We start from the raw sequence: 18,341 nt of genomic DNA, 5'->3' as shown, positions 1-18,341 counted from the left end.
TGTCAACCATGATAGGAGTACAAATACCACTGACCCCGCTTGTGGCCCTCCTGGGTCTGACCCAAGATATAAACACAGTTCACAAGAAGTAATTAACAATGGGTATGTTACTTGCGAAGCGCCAAGTGGCATGTAGGTGGGGAAGAGGCTGGGCTCCCAAGTTCAAGGACTGGATACATGCATTGTCCACTTGGCAAGACCACCTGCACTACTATGCTGAACTCTTACCTGTATAGTCTTGCCCGAAAGATATCTGGGGGCCACTGACTGCTTACCTTCTCGCACAGGGGTCTGACATGGAGGAAGAGAGGGGGGAGACAGCGGGGAAAGAGGAGTGGAATGCAGATCGACTAGTGGTCACGCCAGATGAAATAGATGCAATATTGCCTTGCAGTATGGGAGGGCCGAATGGGTGAGGTTATTGGGCTGGAAATACCTGGTTTTTTTTACGAGGCAATATCCTCTTCATTCTGGGAATGTAAGAGTGATCTTTGCATACTGTGTTCTTTAAGAGCCCCGATCTACGGAGGCATGTATTGTTGGTCTCTGCAATATAATGATGTGCCGTTTCATAAAGGGCTGGGTGGGTTCTTTGTTAAAAGGTTGAATAGAGGGGGGGGGGGAAATGTTAGTAATTTGCAAAAGATTTGCTTGGTAAGAAGTATGATATGAGTTACAGCTGCATTTGAGTGATGTCAACTTGCTCGCTGATGTAATGTGCAAATTCTCCATAAACGTTTTTGAAACTCAAAAAAAAAGTGTCTCCTGTGACAAAAGCCCAGTGCCTCAGAACACCTCTGCTCCCGGCCTCCCTGGACCGAGGAGAAGAGGACCCAAGGTGTCATTACGTCCCTGAGCATCATGAGACCTGAGCCCCCTTGTTGGTTCAGCCACTTTGCAAACGGACCGTTCCCCATTAAAGTGAATGGGACACCGGACGCCTTAACACCTCTGCACCCGGATACGTAACACTTCTGCACCCGGAAGCCTCAGCGTCTCCCAAGGTGACCTGTTGGTGTGGCCTTGGACCTTGCCCATACTCGCCTTAAGTCCAGGAGATTGGTCTCGTAAGTTGCTGTAAAGTACCCAAATGCAGTACATCTTTCCACCATAGGTTAACATGGGGCAATCAACGCTGAAAAGCACCTCTGCACCCAGCCGCCAGACCTGATCTGTTGGTGCTGCCTTGGACCTTGCCCCATATTTACCTCCAGTCCAGTAGATTGGCTGCGTAAGTCGCTGTTAAGTTCCTGTATGCAGTGTCTTTCCTCCATTGGATAACATTACCGCTTTGAAATTGCTGTGTCCGTTTTTAAAAACTGTAACAATTCGTAACTGTTAATGTTATGAGTGCCTATAGAGCACAAACTGATACCCAAAGGTGTCCTGGCGCTATGTGAAGAAACAGCTGGGGCTGGAGAGGGAGAAGAAAATACACCGGATCAGTTAGCAAAAAGCCATGTTTTTAGTGTTCCTAAATGGCAGAAGATTGGTCATATTTCTACGATCTAGAGGAAGAGCATTCCAAGATTTAGCCGCATTCACGGTAAAACTTCTGCCGCCCCAATTGACTTTTTTACCTGCGGGACGTTTACGAGTTTTGCGTCGGAAGACCTCCGTGTTCGCTTTGGTGAATACCAGTGGAAATGGTGTTTGAGGAATTCTGGGCCGATTCCATGAAGGACTTTGAAAACCAAGCAAAGGGACTTAAATTGAGTTCTTTTTCTGACTGTTAACCAGTGAAGCTTTTTCAATTTGGCCGATATTGACTCATACTTGGGTGTGGCGGTTATGAGTCTGGCCGCAGCATTCTGCAACATCTGTAGTTTATTCATCGACCCCTTATGGATGGATAGGTACAGACAATTGCAGTAATGTAATCTGGACATTATAAGTGCTGTAACTACAGTTTGTTGTGCGTCTATCGGGAGGAGAGGCATTATGTTTTTTGCAGGATTTGAGGATAAACGATGTGGCAGATGCAACCCGATGTATCTGCTCTCTAAAGTTCAGTTTATCGTCAATCAAAACTCCCAGGTTCTTCACCTTCTTGATTGGCATTGGTAGAGGGCCCATGTCCTCCGGCCAGCACTTAGGAGTCCAGAAAGTAGGGTTGTTACCAAACAACACCACCTCAGTTTTGCCAGAGTTAAGTTTCAAGCAGTTTTGGGTCATCCAAACCCCCACTGCATTCATGCAATCCTACAGCCTTGACGCTGTATCATGAGTGCCCCCTGGAAGTAGTGTCACCACTATTTGGGTGTCGTCCGCGTAGGACGTTAGAGTGAACCCGAAAGTCTGAATTAGGGGCGCTAGTGACGACACATAGACATTGAATAAAGTTGGGCTCAGCTAGGAGCCTTGTGGCACCCCACAGGGTAAAGAGAAAGATTCTGCTTCAAATTCCTCCAACGCCACTGTTTGAATTCTGTTAGAGAGGAATGATTTAATAAGCTTCCACGAGTTACCCTTAACTCCTTTCTCTTCCAAACTGTCCATCAGCAATGCGTGATGGACCGCGTCGAAGGCCGCAGAAAGATCCAACATGATCAGTACTGCCTTTCCTCCCTGGTCCAGAATGGTCCTGGTTTCCTCTGTAGATTTCAAGAGCGCCATTTCAGTACTGTGGTCCTCTCTAAACCCATACTGAGTTGGATCTAGGGCATGGGAGTCCTGCAGAAATGTATTGAGTTGGGTTTTCAGATTGCTTTCGATGATTTTTGCTGGGAGAGGTAGCCTGGAAATCGGTCTAACATTATTGGGATCACTAGCTTCCAGGTTGGGTATTTCAAAATAGGTAAAATGGATGCATGCTTCCAATCTTTATGGAAGTAACCTTCTAGAAACCTATTGTTGATGATAAGAGTCAGTTGCCGTGAGACTGGCTCAGGAGCCAATTTTAATATTGAAATAGGACGGGGGTCATAGGGGGAGCCTGATTTCACTTTCTCCAGTAGTTTAAGTGTCAAAAACATTGAGTGGAAAAGCTATTCAAAATAGGCGCATCCAAATATAATTTAGACTGCTCTAATTCCAAATTGGTGTTGGTATTGAGGACCAGGTCTGAAAATGTTGAGAAAATGCTATTGACTTTATCAAAGAAACATTTTGCAATAGTGTTACAGAGCTGTTGACTAGCTGAAATTGGCGGGGCGCGAGGATGGGCTAGTAAATTTACAATTTTGAAAAGCTCTTTGAGAATTTTTGGCCGATTTAATTTTGTTACTAAAAAAGTTGTTTTGTGTTCTTAAGTAACTGTTTATAAATTGCCAATCCTGCTTTATATTCCTTTTTATCTTTTTCCTTATAGCCCTTCCTCCAATTTCTTTCCAGATATTTGCAGGCCAGCTTTTGATCCCTCAGCTCCTTCGAATACCACGGTGAGGAGAGCTGCTGTCTCGTATGGCTGAGGCGTTTAGTGGGAGCTAACTTGTCTCCTGCCTCTTCTAGCCACTTAGTGTATGAGCTGGTAGCCTCATCCAGATTGCTGGGTATTGGGGTGGAAGAAGTGGTTAAAAGGTGGTGTAAGTCTTCTGCTTTTATTTTCTTCCAGTCCCTATTCTCAGTGTGTTTTGCAGTTAATTTTGGCACCGTACGATCAGGCACCGTAAGCTCAAATAGGACTGCAGAGTGGTCTGACCAGACTAACGGCAAAACCTTTGTGAATGAGAGCTGCAGGTTGTTCGAGAAAATGCCATCTAAGGTATGGCCAGCTTGATGGGTTGTACCATTTACCTTTTGTTCAAGGTTTCCACCTTTCATCAGGTCCATCAGATTGAAGCTGTCTGGGTCAGAGGGCAGTTCGAGGTGATAATTAAAATCCCCTAGTATGGTGTAGGAGTTCGTACTAATCCCCCTCTCTAGTATAGTGCCTACTTGTTCTAGAAAGCGACCTCTTGGGCCTGGTGTTCTGTTAATGAGAGTGCCTTTAAAGGTGTAATGATTTGAGAGACTTAGCCCAAACTCAAGCGCTTCACATTCCTCACTGGCTTATGGATTAAACGAGGCCTTAATGGATTTATGGTAAATGGCAACTAACCCTCCACACACCCCCCTCGCCTCTGTTGTCTATTCATAGTGTAGCAGAAGTAATCGGGGGGTGTGACCTCTACAAGATCGGGTCCTGACGCAAGATCAGTCCATGACTCAGTAATAAATGCCGTGTGAAGTTTGGCATCACCTATGAGGGAGGCAATTTCTAAACTGTGTTTAACTAGATTGCATTGAAAAGTGCGCATTTCCATACGAGGGGGGAAACGTCCTTTCTTGCTGGGGGCTTGTTTAAGACTTGTGTCTATTATGGGCTGGACGATAAGCTCTGGAATCTTGGTGTTGCAACGAGGCCAGATGGAAAGAGCACAAGGTAGTGCAACATCAAGATGAAGCTTGCGGCAGTTATGGTTTGTGGAGATTCGGTTGAGCTTTAACAAATCATTATCGGAGTATTGAATGCTTTTGTTCATAGCTGAGTGATTTTTTTGCAGGGGGGCTGACGCTGAGCGCGTTGCGAGCGCCGACTGGTGCAGACGGGCTTGCCTTTGGTGCGCCTGTGGCGCGCAACCGCCGCGCGCTCGCGCCAGCGTTGAGAACTTGCCTGCTGACCTGCCTACCTTCAAAATGTCTGCCTCAGTATCCGAAGTCCCGTGAAAGGCACTACGGAAGACTTCTAACAGAGGGCAAGAGCGAAAGATGTCTTCTTTTTAAAGTCAGACAGCGTCAGAAATATACAAGTATGAGAAATTAGGTAATTTGCGGGCAAATACAGTGTAGGTCTCTCCCGGCTGAGCCTCGGGAGGACTTCACCTCAACTCAAAGTATTCATCTGATTCTGATGATCTTGGTATCTAAATTCATATAAAAGTTCATATTTTTATAAATTATCGGATTTCTTGGAGTGTTCTCACTTACTGCCTTTGTGTATGCAGTAAATGCTTAGCACTACCCTCTGATATGCCCACACTACCACAAAAGAGTATTTGGGGTGTAATTTGTGCATCTTTAAATTCTTTGGGGTTTGCCTGGACTCTTTAAACAGTGGACATCTTTTTGGTCCACTAAATAAAGAGCCAGCTTCCTACACGCATACTTTCACATATTTATTCAGCTCATTGGTGCTGCCTCTGCTTCATGATTAAGTGGACAAAACTATCAGTTCAAGGTACTGCCCCTTAATCACCACACAAGTAGGTGGCCATCTCCCTCCTCCACAAATTGAGTTTCACAAATGCCGCCAAGCCCCTCCTCCAACCTCTTCAAATTCAGACTTTTCTGGGGTCAGTACTAAACTGTGACTGGTAAGGCTGCCCTTAAAGTGCTAGCTTTGCACCAGTCCTGCCCATTTTCCAACCAGATTATCATCTTCTAATCAGAACAGTCATGCGCCTCCTAGGGATGATAGCTTTCTTCATGTTTATAGTTCCCCATACCAGATTAAACATGTGTCCACTGCAGCGGTGTCTTTTGAAACAATGATCACAAGCGGAGGGTCATCTACAGGATCTAGTGTTGGCAAGGCCCAGTATTATTCACTCTTTGCAGTGGTGGAACAATAATTTGTTAGTGGGCAGGCCCTTTACCAACCCCATTCCGCAATTGACCATCACCGCAGGCTCCTGTCTCTGGATGGGGGGCACCCAGGTTCCATTACAGTTCAGGGTCTTTAGTCACCACAACAGGGTTTTCACATCAACTACTGCAAGCTTCTGGTTATCCAACAAGCCCTCAGAGCATTCTTTCAAAACATTCAAGGTAATGTGTAGTATTGATGAAAACTGACAATATGACTGCCATGCACGGTCAACAAAAACAGATCACTCATTTGTCACAGGTATCATTGGTGCAGAAGATTTTGATATTGGGTGATCCACCGTTGGGTACATATTCTAGCAGGGCACCTTCCAGTAGTGGAAAACAACTTTGCAGACCCGATCAGCAGTACACACAAAGTCCACGAGTCGGAACTCCACCCACAAGTTCTATTACCTTGTGGGTGTTTCTGCACATAGACCTCTTCGCCACTCATGAAATTGCAAAATGCCTAAGCTTCACCCCCAGATTTCCACACCTGCACAGGCAGCGTCTTATGGATAAAGTGGTCAGGAATGTTTGCATATTCTTTTTCCCCTCTTCCACTTCTTCCATATGTGTTCAGGAAGCAGAGGCAAATGTCTCTTATCCTCCTGGTAGGTCCCACATGCGCCAAACAACTGTGGTTTGGGAGCCTACTTGAGATGTGTCTCTGTCCATGCAAGAAACTCCCCAGTAGGCCTGATCATATCACTCGGGAACACTGGAAGATCAGACATTCAGACCCCAGGAAACTCAATCTTGCAATCCGGCACCTGAGTTCTTAGAATTTGATTACTTAAATCTTCCTTAAGTTTATACGAATTCTCGAAGCACATCTACGAACGACTAGAGCCTGCTACACAGCAAAGTTGAAAAGGTTTATCCACTATTGTAACTCAAGAGTTTAAACCCTCTTCAACCTGCAGTTCAAGACATGGTTTTATATTTGCTTACCTACCGAAAGCCGGATTAGCATACACTTGCATGCCAAATAGACTGCATTCTTCTATTTTCAAGATTCCAGTCAAAGCTTTTTTGGGGAGCCTTGAAAGAGTAATTTCACCTAGGGTGCCACATTCCCCTCTATGGAACCTTAACACACTACTCGTTAGACTTGCTGCTTTCCTGTTCTTTGCAATTCCTTTCCTGGATCGTAGCTTTCTTTATAGCCATCACCTCGCTAAGGCACATAAGTGAGTTGAAAGTACTAATTACAAGAGCCCTCTATCTAGGTCCATATGAATTGGGTTGTCTTCAGAATGGACCCAAAATTCCTCTCCTTTCTACCTTAAACAATAGAACTTTTTTTCCTTGGCCAGACTCTAGCCGAGAGGGCTCTTCACACTCTAGAGGTAGGAGCTTTGATGAATTATATTGGCAGAACCAACCCTTTTAGTAAAATCCCACTACCCTTTGCTAAATCCAATTATGGATATCCAATACCAAAAGCTTGTATAGCTACATGTATGGTTAAATGCATCCATGCGTTACCTTACAGCAAGGAGGATTCTTCCCCCTCCTAGCTAACATTCTACTAGAAGGAATAAAGCAACCATGGCATTTCTAGGGAAAGCAGCTACTTGGTCAACTCCGCACACCTTTGCCAAGCATTTGTGTGGATATTCTTGGCCAAACAGTGTTAAGAACTCTGTTTCAGATATTTACATCTATTATCACAGCTTAGGGGAGCACTCATTTACAGTCTATGCAGATCATTTGTATCTACAGCCACACATGCTATGAATGGAATGTTACTTACACTGTAAGGATTTTTTAAGTAGCTTTTAGTCCTCGATTCACATGTGCCTACCTTCTTCCCTGAAGTCATGTCTCTTTCACATCTCTGTAACGTTATCAGGCTGCTTTACCTTTAAACACCATTAACATGGTCACCACTTTCTCACTACTAGCTGCTTCATACTTGCCATCACCAACTGTGTGAAAAACAATCTAACAGTGGAGCCAGTCCCCACATCCATTCCCTACCAAAGGAGCAATCACAGTGTACCTTGTAAATAGAAAGGACTTCTTTGAAGAAAAACAACTTGTAGCGTCCAAGCCCTATACTAGCAGGCAGTAGAATGCTGAGCATATGAATCTACAGCACTACAAGCTTCGAACAGTTGCTTACAGGGAAAATGACATATTCCTGCTGTTGGCAACCCACTTGATCTGGAATTTCACCAATAATTGTTCTGGTAGTTGGTGCCATTGGACTCTGACAACTTTGCACCACCTTTGGAAAATTACATTGATGTAGCATTGCATTTTGATTTAATCCTGAGACTCCTTACTGGGGAGAGTCTCTTTTGCCCTGTTAGTTCCCATAGACACAGAGGTGCTGATCCTAATTTTGACCTTGGTAGAAACCAAGGCAAATCTGCTGGCAAACGTCTCGCAGCCCCAGCCTTGCAACTACAGAGACCTCACTGCCCTTTAATGAGGTTCTAATTGATGACTTTGGCCATGACCTGGTCTGGTCTAAGCAATGTCCTGCTCCACTAGTCCTCCATCCAGGCATCATAAACCCAGTACTGACTCCGGTGAGCATGGTGATCAAGGTTCCTACTGCAGGGTCAGTCCTAATGTGATATCCAGTTCTCTGCCAAACAGAGAAACAATATGCATTGACACCTATAAAATGGAAGTTTTTTCCTCTTGCCACTTTGGCACTGAGATGCCTGCAAGCAATCTGTCTGCTGGAGTGCTGTACACACACCCTTTGAAACATGGGCAGTTACATTCTACCTGCCATACTTGAGGAATACGTTCCTGCAAATGATCCATGATGGAAAGGATTCACCTAAATACTTTTTGAGAAATAGCCTAGACAAAATCAACAGTTGCTCATGCCACCAGTGTGGTTCTCCTACAGGCTGGAAGAGGAGATTAGGTCTAGGGAGACTCGCCCGCGAGGATCACTTTTTCCTGCAGTTTATTCGCGGACCCCTGCCAGACCTAAGGGGTACTTCTATCCTGAATTCCGGGTGAAATAAACACCACTGCATCAACGCAGGTGCAGTCTTGTCTATTCTACCGGGCACCCATGACCTTAGCAGGGGCCCGTATACTATTACATACAGGGTAGGAGTTATTTCTAGGTTGTGATGAATTGCCCATTGACCCTCCAGGCAAACCTGAGCTTGAAACATGTTGATCCCACCTTATTTCTCACATACTAGCTATTGGGGGGGCCCATTGTGACCCCCAGATAGCAACCTTGTTTTTAATGTGTCAAGGGACCACGACCCTATTAAAATTTCTTAGGCTCCCTTAGACTTTTATCCTCACTTTTCTTCACATCCTATTTTTTGTGACTCCTTACATGCGTGCATCTAACTGTGTTTACGGATCAAAAGATCTCAGATAAACGGCCCCCAGGCCGGTCAGGCATTGCTGCATCGGCATGACGAGGAGCGCCCTATGATGAAGCATGACACTCTACTTCGTGTGTGAGGGGTCTATGATCGGACCATTTGGGTCCCTAGAGATCCTGAGGATCAGACTACTGATTCCACTCTGTATAGGGTCGAATGAGTCTCATAAGAGGAACTACCCCATTTAATTGTTTTGATGCGTGAAGGCACGCCACAGGATGTTCTGGGGATATGCCGTCAGCCCTTTTGGCTATACATTTGATGGCTCTAGGCTTATAAGAGGAAAAAGCGGATTCTGGATTTGAGCGCTTCAGAGACAGCTATTCTACGATCCTTTTCTTAGGCTTGCCATCTCCAACCTGCCAATTTCACCAACAATACTGAAAGTTCATAGGATATTCTTGGGAGCTTGCTTATTGCCATAGACAGTCCACACAGCTGTTTGGTGGCACCAGAAGACAAGGAGGCTGGCCACCAGCAGGAACAACGGTCCTCTTCCTCAACGCCTGCTTAGTAGCAGCGAGGACACTGATTCTTCCGACCTATTGTCATCAGCATCTATTAGGAGACAGACTATGGTTTTCTGCTTAGTTACCCTCTTCCTTTTGTGTCATTCACACTCCTGTTTCTTCAGATGTCCTATTTGGCCACTGTTGGCCCACGAGGGCCTAGGGAAGTTTCCTGAAGCTGACAAATGTAGCGGGCGTTACTCCTGGTACTTTTTTGTGGTCGGAAAAGTCTGAACTCTGGCAGATATTAGACCTGCTTTCTCATAAATGCTCAGCCCTGGATCTTGGGGACTGGACATTGTTCTTTAACCTGAAAGATGCATACAGTCATGTACCCGTCCAGCTGTTACACAGATGTTTGATTCATACGGTTGAAACACTTTGTTTACCAGCCTACTGTTCCCCTCCCCCACATGTTTACTAAACTCATGGTGGTGGTTGAAACCCATCTTTGCAGGTCCATGATACACATATTCACTTCCCTTAATGAATGGCTGTTGGAGGCAAGCTTGTCAGTCAGTCACAGACCGCCTGCAGTCATGTTTCGTACGGTCATCTCTTAGAACTTCGACCAAAGAGCCGTAATCACATCTGCAACTGGTTCAGAGAATTTCATGTTCGAGGCATGTGGGCTGCTGAATTCATATCTGTGCATAGATCGCCGCCTAGTGTTGGGTCCGGATGTTTGCACGTTGTTGTCCTGGAAGAGTCTTCGAAGTATCCTGGGATAGGTGACTCCTCCCCTGGACTACAGTGCGCATGGGCATCCTCAGATTGGTTTTTTCCGCCATTGGGTTCGGATGTGCTTATCTTGACTCAAGTTAGGAAAAACTTTTTACAGGCCAAAAGGCCTTTAGTTCGCGTCGGTACTGTTCCCGATCGGTATCGATAGTTATTTGTTAGTTTACTAACTTCCAGAAACCAACTTTTTCGCATCATACCCGACCATCGACCCGACATCGACGATTGAATCGAGGACGCCCTTCAAGCGGTGCCCTGTATGCAATGCGAAATATCCCCATGTCGACGTCCACCCGGTGTGCAACAAATGCCTTTCACCGGATCACGACGAGTCCACATGTATGGCCTGTGCCCGATTCCGATCCAAGAAGACTCTCCGGAATCGTCTAGCTGCGAGGCTCGAAGCGCAGCAAGCGGCACCGGCCCCGACTGACATCTTCAACGCCGAGGACGAAGATGTGCAAGACGTGGAGAACCTACCCTCCAGCCCCGCTTCCGAACACGACTCCGGATCGGAAGACGTCGAAGAACAACTCTTTCACAGAGACGAAGCCGACACCGAGGTAGGAGACTACAATGAGGCCTTAGGGGCCAAAGAGAGTAGCTCCGGTGACGAGCAAGGCCTACCCGAACAGACTTTGGATATCCCAGTGCGTCAGTCTGTGGCTCCGGTCGAGGGATCGCCTTCGGGCCTTACCCAAGACCTATCCCGCATCCATTCGGCCCCGCACTCTGGCCCGGCCTCGGACTGTCCGAGGCCGGGCCAGAGTGCGGGGCCGAATGGATGCGGGATAGGTCTTGGGTAAGGCCCGAAGGCGATCCCTCGACCGGAGCCACAGACTGACGCACTGGGATATCCAAAGTCTGTTCGGGTAGGCCTTGCTCGTCACCGGAGCTACTCTCTTTGGCCCCTAAGGCCTCATTGTAGTCTCCTACCTCGGTGTCGGCTTCGTCTCTGTGAAAGAGTTGTTCTTCGACGTCTTCCGATCCGGAGTCGTGTTCGGAAGCGGGGCTGGAGGGTAGGTTCTCCACGTCTTGCACATCTTCGTCCTCGGCGTTGAAGATGTCAGTCGGGGCCGGTGCCGCTTGCTGCGCTTCGAGCCTCGCAGCTAGACGATTCCGGAGAGTCTTCTTGGGGAGCACTCATTTACAGTCTATGCAGATCATTTGTATCTACAGCCACACATGCTATGAATGGAATGTTACTTACACTGTAAGGATTTTTTAAGTAGCTTTTAGTCCTCGATTCACATGTGCCTACCTTCTTCCCTGAAGTCATGTCTCTTTCACATCTCTGTAACGTTATCAGGCTGCTTTACCTTTAAACACCATTAACATGGTCACCACTTTCTCACTACTAGCTGCTTCATACTTGCCATCACCAACTGTGTGAAAAACAATCTAACAGTGGAGCCAGTCCCCACATCCATTCCCTACCAAAGGAGCAATCACAGTGTACCTTGTAAATAGAAAGGACTTCTTTGAAGAAAAACAACTTGTAGCGTCCAAGCCCTATACTAGCAGGCAGTAGAATGCTGAGCATATGAATCTACAGCACTACAAGCTTCGAACAGTTGCTTACAGGGAAAATGACATATTCCTGCTGTTGGCAACCCACTTGATCTGGAATTTCACCAATAATTGTTCTGGTAGTTGGTGCCATTGGACTCTGACAACTTTGCACCACCTTTGGAAAATTACATTGATGTAGCATTGCATTTTGATTTAATCCTGAGACTCCTTACTGGGGAGAGTCTCTTTTGCCCTGTTAGTTCCCATAGACACAGAGGTGCTGATCCTAATTTTGACCTTGGTAGAAACCAAGGCAAATCTGCTGGCAAACGTCTCGCAGCCCCAGCCTTGCAACTACAGAGACCTCACTGCCCTTTAATGAGGTTCTAATTGATGACTTTGGCCATGACCTGGTCTGGTCTAAGCAATGTCCTGCTCCACTAGTCCTCCATCCAGGCATCATAAACCCAGTACTGACTCCGGTGAGCATGGTGATCAAGGTTCCTACTGCAGGGTCAGTCCTAATGTGATATCCAGTTCTCTGCCAAACAGAGAAACAATATGCATTGACACCTATAAAATGGAAGTTTTTTCCTCTTGCCACTTTGGCACTGAGATGCCTGCAAGCAATCTGTCTGCTGGAGTGCTGTACACACACCCTTTGAAACATGGGCAGTTACATTCTACCTGCCATACTTGAGGAATACGTTCCTGCAAATGATCCATGATGGAAAGGATTCACCTAAATACTTTTTGAGAAATAGCCTAGACAAAATCAACAGTTGCTCATGCCACCAGTGTGGTTCTCCTACAGGCTGGAAGAGGAGATTAGGTCTAGGGAGACTCGCCCGCGAGGATCACTTTTTCCTGCAGTTTATTCGCGGACCCCTGCCAGACCTAAGGGGTACTTCTATCCTGAATTCCGGGTGAAATAAACACCACTGCATCAACGCAGGTGCAGTCTTGTCTATTCTACCGGGCACCCATGACCTTAGCAGGGGCCCGTATACTATTACATACAGGGTAGGAGTTATTTCTAGGTTGTGATGAATTGCCCATTGACCCTCCAGGCAAACCTGAGCTTGAATCGTCTAGCTGCGAGGCTCGAAGCGCAGCAAGCGGCACCGGCCCCGACTGACATCTTCAACGCCGAGGACGAAGATGTGCAAGACGTGGAGAACCTACCCTCCAGCCCCGCTTCCGAACACGACTCCGGATCGGAAGACGTCGAAGAACAACTCTTTCACAGAGACGAAGCCGACACCGAGGTAGGAGACTACAATGAGGCCTTAGGGGCCAAAGAGAGTAGCTCCGGTGACGAGCAAGGCCTACCCGAACAGACTTTGGATATCCCAGTGCGTCAGTCTGTGGCTCCGGTCGAGGGATCGCCTTCGGGCCTTACCCAAGACCTATCCCGCATCCATTCGGCCCCGCACTCTGGCCCGGCCTCGGACATTCAGTCCGAGGCCGGGCCAGAGTGCGGGGCCGAATGGATGCGGGATAGGTCTTGGGTAAGGCCCGAAGGCGATCCCTCGACCGGAGCCACAGACTGACGCACTGGGATATCCAAAGTCTGTTCGGGTAGGCCTTGCTCGTCACCGGCATGAGCAACTGTCATAGCCATAGCGGCAGCCTATACTACCCAAAACGGCTGGTTTCCCTTCATCGAAACCGAAACCGAAAGCCGTCTCGGTTCAGCAGAAACCGAAACTGAAAGTCACACTGGTCGGATCGAAGCCCACCACGCCTTCGACGCGAGACAAACCCGTCGGCACCGACCGCACCAAACGGGACTTCGGTGCCGAGCTTGCAGCAGCCGACGTCCGCGCCGACGCACGGAAAAAGACCATCGGTACCGCCAAGCCGCCTCGGCTCCCGGCACCGAAACAATCGGCTCCGACCACAAAGGTCAAAATGGCTGCTGGACACCACTTCGAAAACAGCACCAAAGGCACAATCATAGACTCCGTCGACAGCTACTACCTCTTCCCGACTCGATGACCCCGTGGCACCGAAGAAGTCCACGCCTGCCTCAACGGAACCGGTCGGCGCCAAAGAACCGTCGGTGTTCCAGGTGCGGCAAGTTTCAGCATCCTTGCAACGCATCAAAGATAAGGCGGCCCTCCAGGACACATCAAGCTCCGAGCCGAAAAAGGCTCAAAAAGCTTCTCCGGCACCGGCCAACATCACTTTTGGCCTGCCACCATCCACGGCGCCAAAACTGTTCGAAATCAGAACACGTGTCACCCACACCAGGATCACACCTGCAGAACACTCTCCTACGGAGACGTCGCCTTCACACATCGATGCCGCAACAGGCAGAATGATGCTTCACAAGAGGAAGATAACTTCTGAGCCAGCTTTGGACTCCTACCGGATCCCACTAAAGAAAAAGCTGCCAGTGGATTCGGAACCACTTCTTTACGAGCCTCTCCATGCCTCTTACCAAGATCCACAGTCCTTCTCTCCGACACACTCCGACACAGACGTTTTGGAGGACTACATGGGTGACCACGTCCCCTACCCCGGAGAGATGAACCCTCAAGGCCAACAGGACCCTGACCAAGCTTGGGATGACCCTGTAGACTCGGGTGCACCTATGGATACACAGGACCCGCAACTCTATGGAGCAAAAACGTCTCCCACAGAGGACACTGCCGCATTCAACGCCCTCATTGAACGTGCTGCGGCCAATCATGGTGTTCAACTCCACTCTGACACCATCGAGGACGATTTTCTCATGGACACTTTCGCATCCTCAGAAAAACATGTTAAAACTCTACCCATGTTGAAAGGTGTCCTCAAACCAGCAAAGGACATTTTCAAAGAACCCACCAGGGCCAGAGTAATAAACCCCAGAATCGACAAAAAATATAGGTCAGCGCCTGGGGATCCTACCTATATTAGAGGACAGTTGCCTCTGGATTCCATAGTAGTCGCGAATGCTCGTAAACGGGCGCACTCGCAGACGACTGGGGATGCCCCTCCCCCGGACAAAGAGTCCAAGGTGTTAGAGACCTCCGGCAAACGGGTTGCAGCCCAAGCAGCTAACATATGGCGTAGTGCCAATACTCAAGCGCTCCTGGCTCGCTACGACCGAGCGCATTATGACACACTAGAAACATTACTACAACATCTCCCTGACCAATACAAAGAGGGAGCAGAGATCCTCATCAGAGAGGGACAACTCCTCACAAACGCATCCATCAAGTGTGCACTGGATGCCGCAGATACAGCTGCCAGAGCCATAAACACTAGCGTCATGTTACGACGACACGCCTGGTTACGAATCTCCGGATTCAAACCTGATGTGCAAAATAACATCCTCAACCAGCCGGTCAACACAGACTACTTATTCGGGCCAGAGGTTGACACCACACTAGAAAAAATAAAAAAGGACACAGACACTGCAAAGTCCATGGGGGCTCTCCAAACGCAGACCTTTCGGAGTGGCTCCTTTCGTCGCCCCGGTAATAGAGGAGCAGGTAGAGGACAGGGGTCATAGCAAACCTACAACAAGGGCAACACCCAAAGTACCTACGATAAAAACACCAGGGGTGGATATCGTGGTTCAAGCACAAAGGGCAGAGGACGCGGATACGGCAATACCAGATCCTCTCCCAAGAACAAACAGTGACGCCCTCTCCCTTCCTCCCGACCACACACCTGTCGGGGGAAGGTTGCAAAAGTTCCTGGCCACGTGGAACTCCATCACCACGGACAGGTGGGTCAAAGATATTATCAAACACGGTTACTGCCTAGAATTAACCTCTACTCCACCCACAATACCCCCAAAACAGCGTCCTATGTCCTCAGAGCACTTAGCGCTATTACAGCAGGAAGTGCTAAGCATGATGCAAAAAGGCGCAATAGAGGTCGTACCCGTCCACGAGCAAGGTACAGGGGTGTACTCCCTGTACTTTTTAATACCAAAAAAGGACGGGTCACTCAGACCTATACTAGACCTGAGACCCCTCAACCGCTATATTCTTTCGGAGCATTTCCACATGCTCACCCTGCAACAAGTCCTCCCACTGCTCAAACAGGGAGACTTCCTGGCCACACTAGACCTCAAAGATGCGTATTTCCACATACCCATTCACCCATCACACAGGAAATATCTCAGGTTCACTATTCAAGGGCAGCACTACCAATTCAAGGTTCTTCCCTTCGGCGTCACAACAGCACCCAGAGTTTTCACAAAGTGCCTAGCTACTGTGGCGGCACATCTACGGAGGCAGCACATACACGTCTACCCATACCTGGACGACTGGCTTGTTCAAGCAAAGTCAGCCCAGCAATGTGCCAGCCACATGTCCCGCACCATTCACCTCCTTCACAGTCTGGGGTTCTCACTAAATTACCCAAAATCACATCTCCAACCCGCACACGTACAACAGTACCTAGGTGCGACCATAGACACTCTGGCAGCCACAGCTCAGCCAAATTTAGTGAGAATCAACAGCATGCAAATGCTGATTTCCAAGTTCAAACCACAACACTCCCTTCCCGCGCGAGTGTTCGTGCAGTTGATAGGCATGATGGCCTCCTGCATTTTCATAGTCCCACACGCGAGACTACATATGCGCCCGCTTCAAGAGTGCTTAGCACGTCAATGGAACCAGGCTCACGGACAACTAAAAGACCTAGTGTTGGTGAGCGGTCGGGCATACAACTCTCTGCATTGGTGGAATCCACAAAACCTTTGCAAGGGCCGACCGTTCCAAGAGCCTGTTCCACAGATAATACTGACAGCGGACGCGTCTCTCCAGGGATGGGGAGCTCATGTACTCAACTACACAGTGCAGGGACTATGGACAACACAACAAGATGCACATCAACCTTCTAGAACTGATGGCAATCTTCCTGGCTATGAAAGCATTCAAAGTACACTTGTGCAACAAAGTCGTGTTGATCCGGACGGACAACATGACCGCCATGTACTACATACAGAAGCAGGGAGGAACACACTCTCCACAGTTGTCTCATCTGGCTCAGAGCATGTGGAAGTCGGCCATTCAGAGGAACATGTTCCTCATGGCGGAACACCTCCCCGGCAAGGACAACCAGATGGCGGATCTGCTCAGCAGAGACAGCCACCAGATGCACGAGTGGGAGTCACACCCATCAGTACTCCAACCGTACTTCCAGCAATGGGGTCATCCAGAGATAGACCTATTCGCCACAAGCGAAAACGCAAAATGCCAAAGCTTTGCCGCCAGGTTCCCACATCCACAGTCGCAGGGCAATGCGATATGGATGAACTGGTCCGGCAGATTTGCGTACGCTTTTCCCCCAGCACCGTTGATACCGCTGGTGGCTCGCAAACTCAGACAACACTCACTGACACTCGTCCTGGTTGCTCCAACGTGGGCACGCCAGCCATGGTACACCACTTTTCTCGAACTTTCCGTGGTGCCGCATCAAAGGCTGCGGATCAAACCCGCGCATTTGACGCAGAACCATGGAGACATTCAGCACCCAGATCTGCAACAGCTGAACCTGGCAATCTGGCTCCTGAAGTCCTAGAGTTTGGCTACCTAAACCTGCCACCTGACTGTATGGACATCATTAAGGAAGCTAGAAGACCCACTACCAGAGCTTGCTATGCAGCCAAATGGAAAAGATTCGTCATCTATTGCAATAATAATGACATTAACCCGCTAGACGCATCCATCCAAAATATAATTTGTTACCTCTTACACCTATACCGATGCAATCTGGCGTACACCTCGATACGTGTCCATTTGACCGCAATATCAGCCTATCTCCGAAACAGGCAGCACCTCTCTTTATTCAGTGTGCCTGCCATCAAAGCATTCTTGGAAGGACTCAAACGAGTAATTCCTCCAAGCCACCCACCGGCTCCGATGTGGAACCTCAACTTGGTCCTCACACGCCTGATGGGTCCACCCTTTGAACCTCTACACTCATGCGAGATTCAATTCCTTACCTGGAAAGTAGCTTTCCTAGTAGCGATCACTTCTTTAAGAAGAGTTAGTGAACTCCAGGCACTAACCGTTCAAGAGCCATTTATACAGGTTCACGCCAACAGAGTCGTACTACGTACCAACCCCAAATTCATGCTCAAGGTGATATCGCAGTTCCACATGAATCAAACTATTGAACTGCCTGTTTTCTTTCAAAACCCACAAACTGTCGCACAAAGAGCACTCCATACACTAGATGTGAAGAGAGCCCTCATGTACTATATCGACAGGACTAAGATCTTTAGGAAGACTAAACAACTTTTCGTTGCCTTTGCCCCACACCACAAAGGTAACGCTATCTCCAAAGCAGGTATAGCCAGATGGATCGTTAAATGTATTCAAATTTGCTATCAAAAGGCTAAACGCACATTAACGATTCCCCCACGAGCCCACTCAACACGCAAGTTAGGGGCCTCCATGGCTTTCCTGGGAAACATCCCTTTGCATGATATATGTAGAGCAGCCACCTGGTCCACTACACACACATTTACCAAACACTATTGTGTAGATGTGCAATCAAAACAGCAGGCAGCTGTAGGACAGGCTGTTCTCAAAACTCTTTTTCAGACCGCTGCAGCTGGCACTGGTAGCCGCCGCTAATAGGAGGTACTGCTATGTATTCTATGCACAGATATGAATTCAGC

General features: G+C 48.0%; 1 protein-coding gene across 3 annotated transcripts in view; it reads left to right on the top strand.

Annotated features, from left to right (window-relative positions):
- Positions 1 to 18,341, top strand: part of CTDSPL2 (CTD small phosphatase like 2) — a 471,093-nt gene that overhangs the window by 361,261 nt on the left and 91,491 nt on the right. Inside the window, exon 12 of one of the 3 annotated variants that reach the window (XR_014978858.1) lies at positions 3,334 to 3,380. The exons of the other annotated variants lie outside the window; for them this stretch is intronic. The gene's annotated coding sequence lies outside the window, so the exon portion shown is untranslated. The remainder of the gene's footprint in view (positions 1 to 3,333; positions 3,381 to 18,341) is intronic. 3 annotated transcript variants of the gene reach the window in all.

This window comes from Triturus cristatus, chromosome 3_1, assembly GCF_964204655.1.
Source record: "Triturus cristatus chromosome 3_1, aTriCri1.1, whole genome shotgun sequence".
In the NCBI taxonomy this organism is placed as follows: Eukaryota; Metazoa; Chordata; class Amphibia; order Caudata; family Salamandridae; genus Triturus; species Triturus cristatus.
The sequence above is the reverse complement of the archived record's forward strand: the minus strand, read 5'-3'. Positions and strand labels throughout refer to the sequence as shown.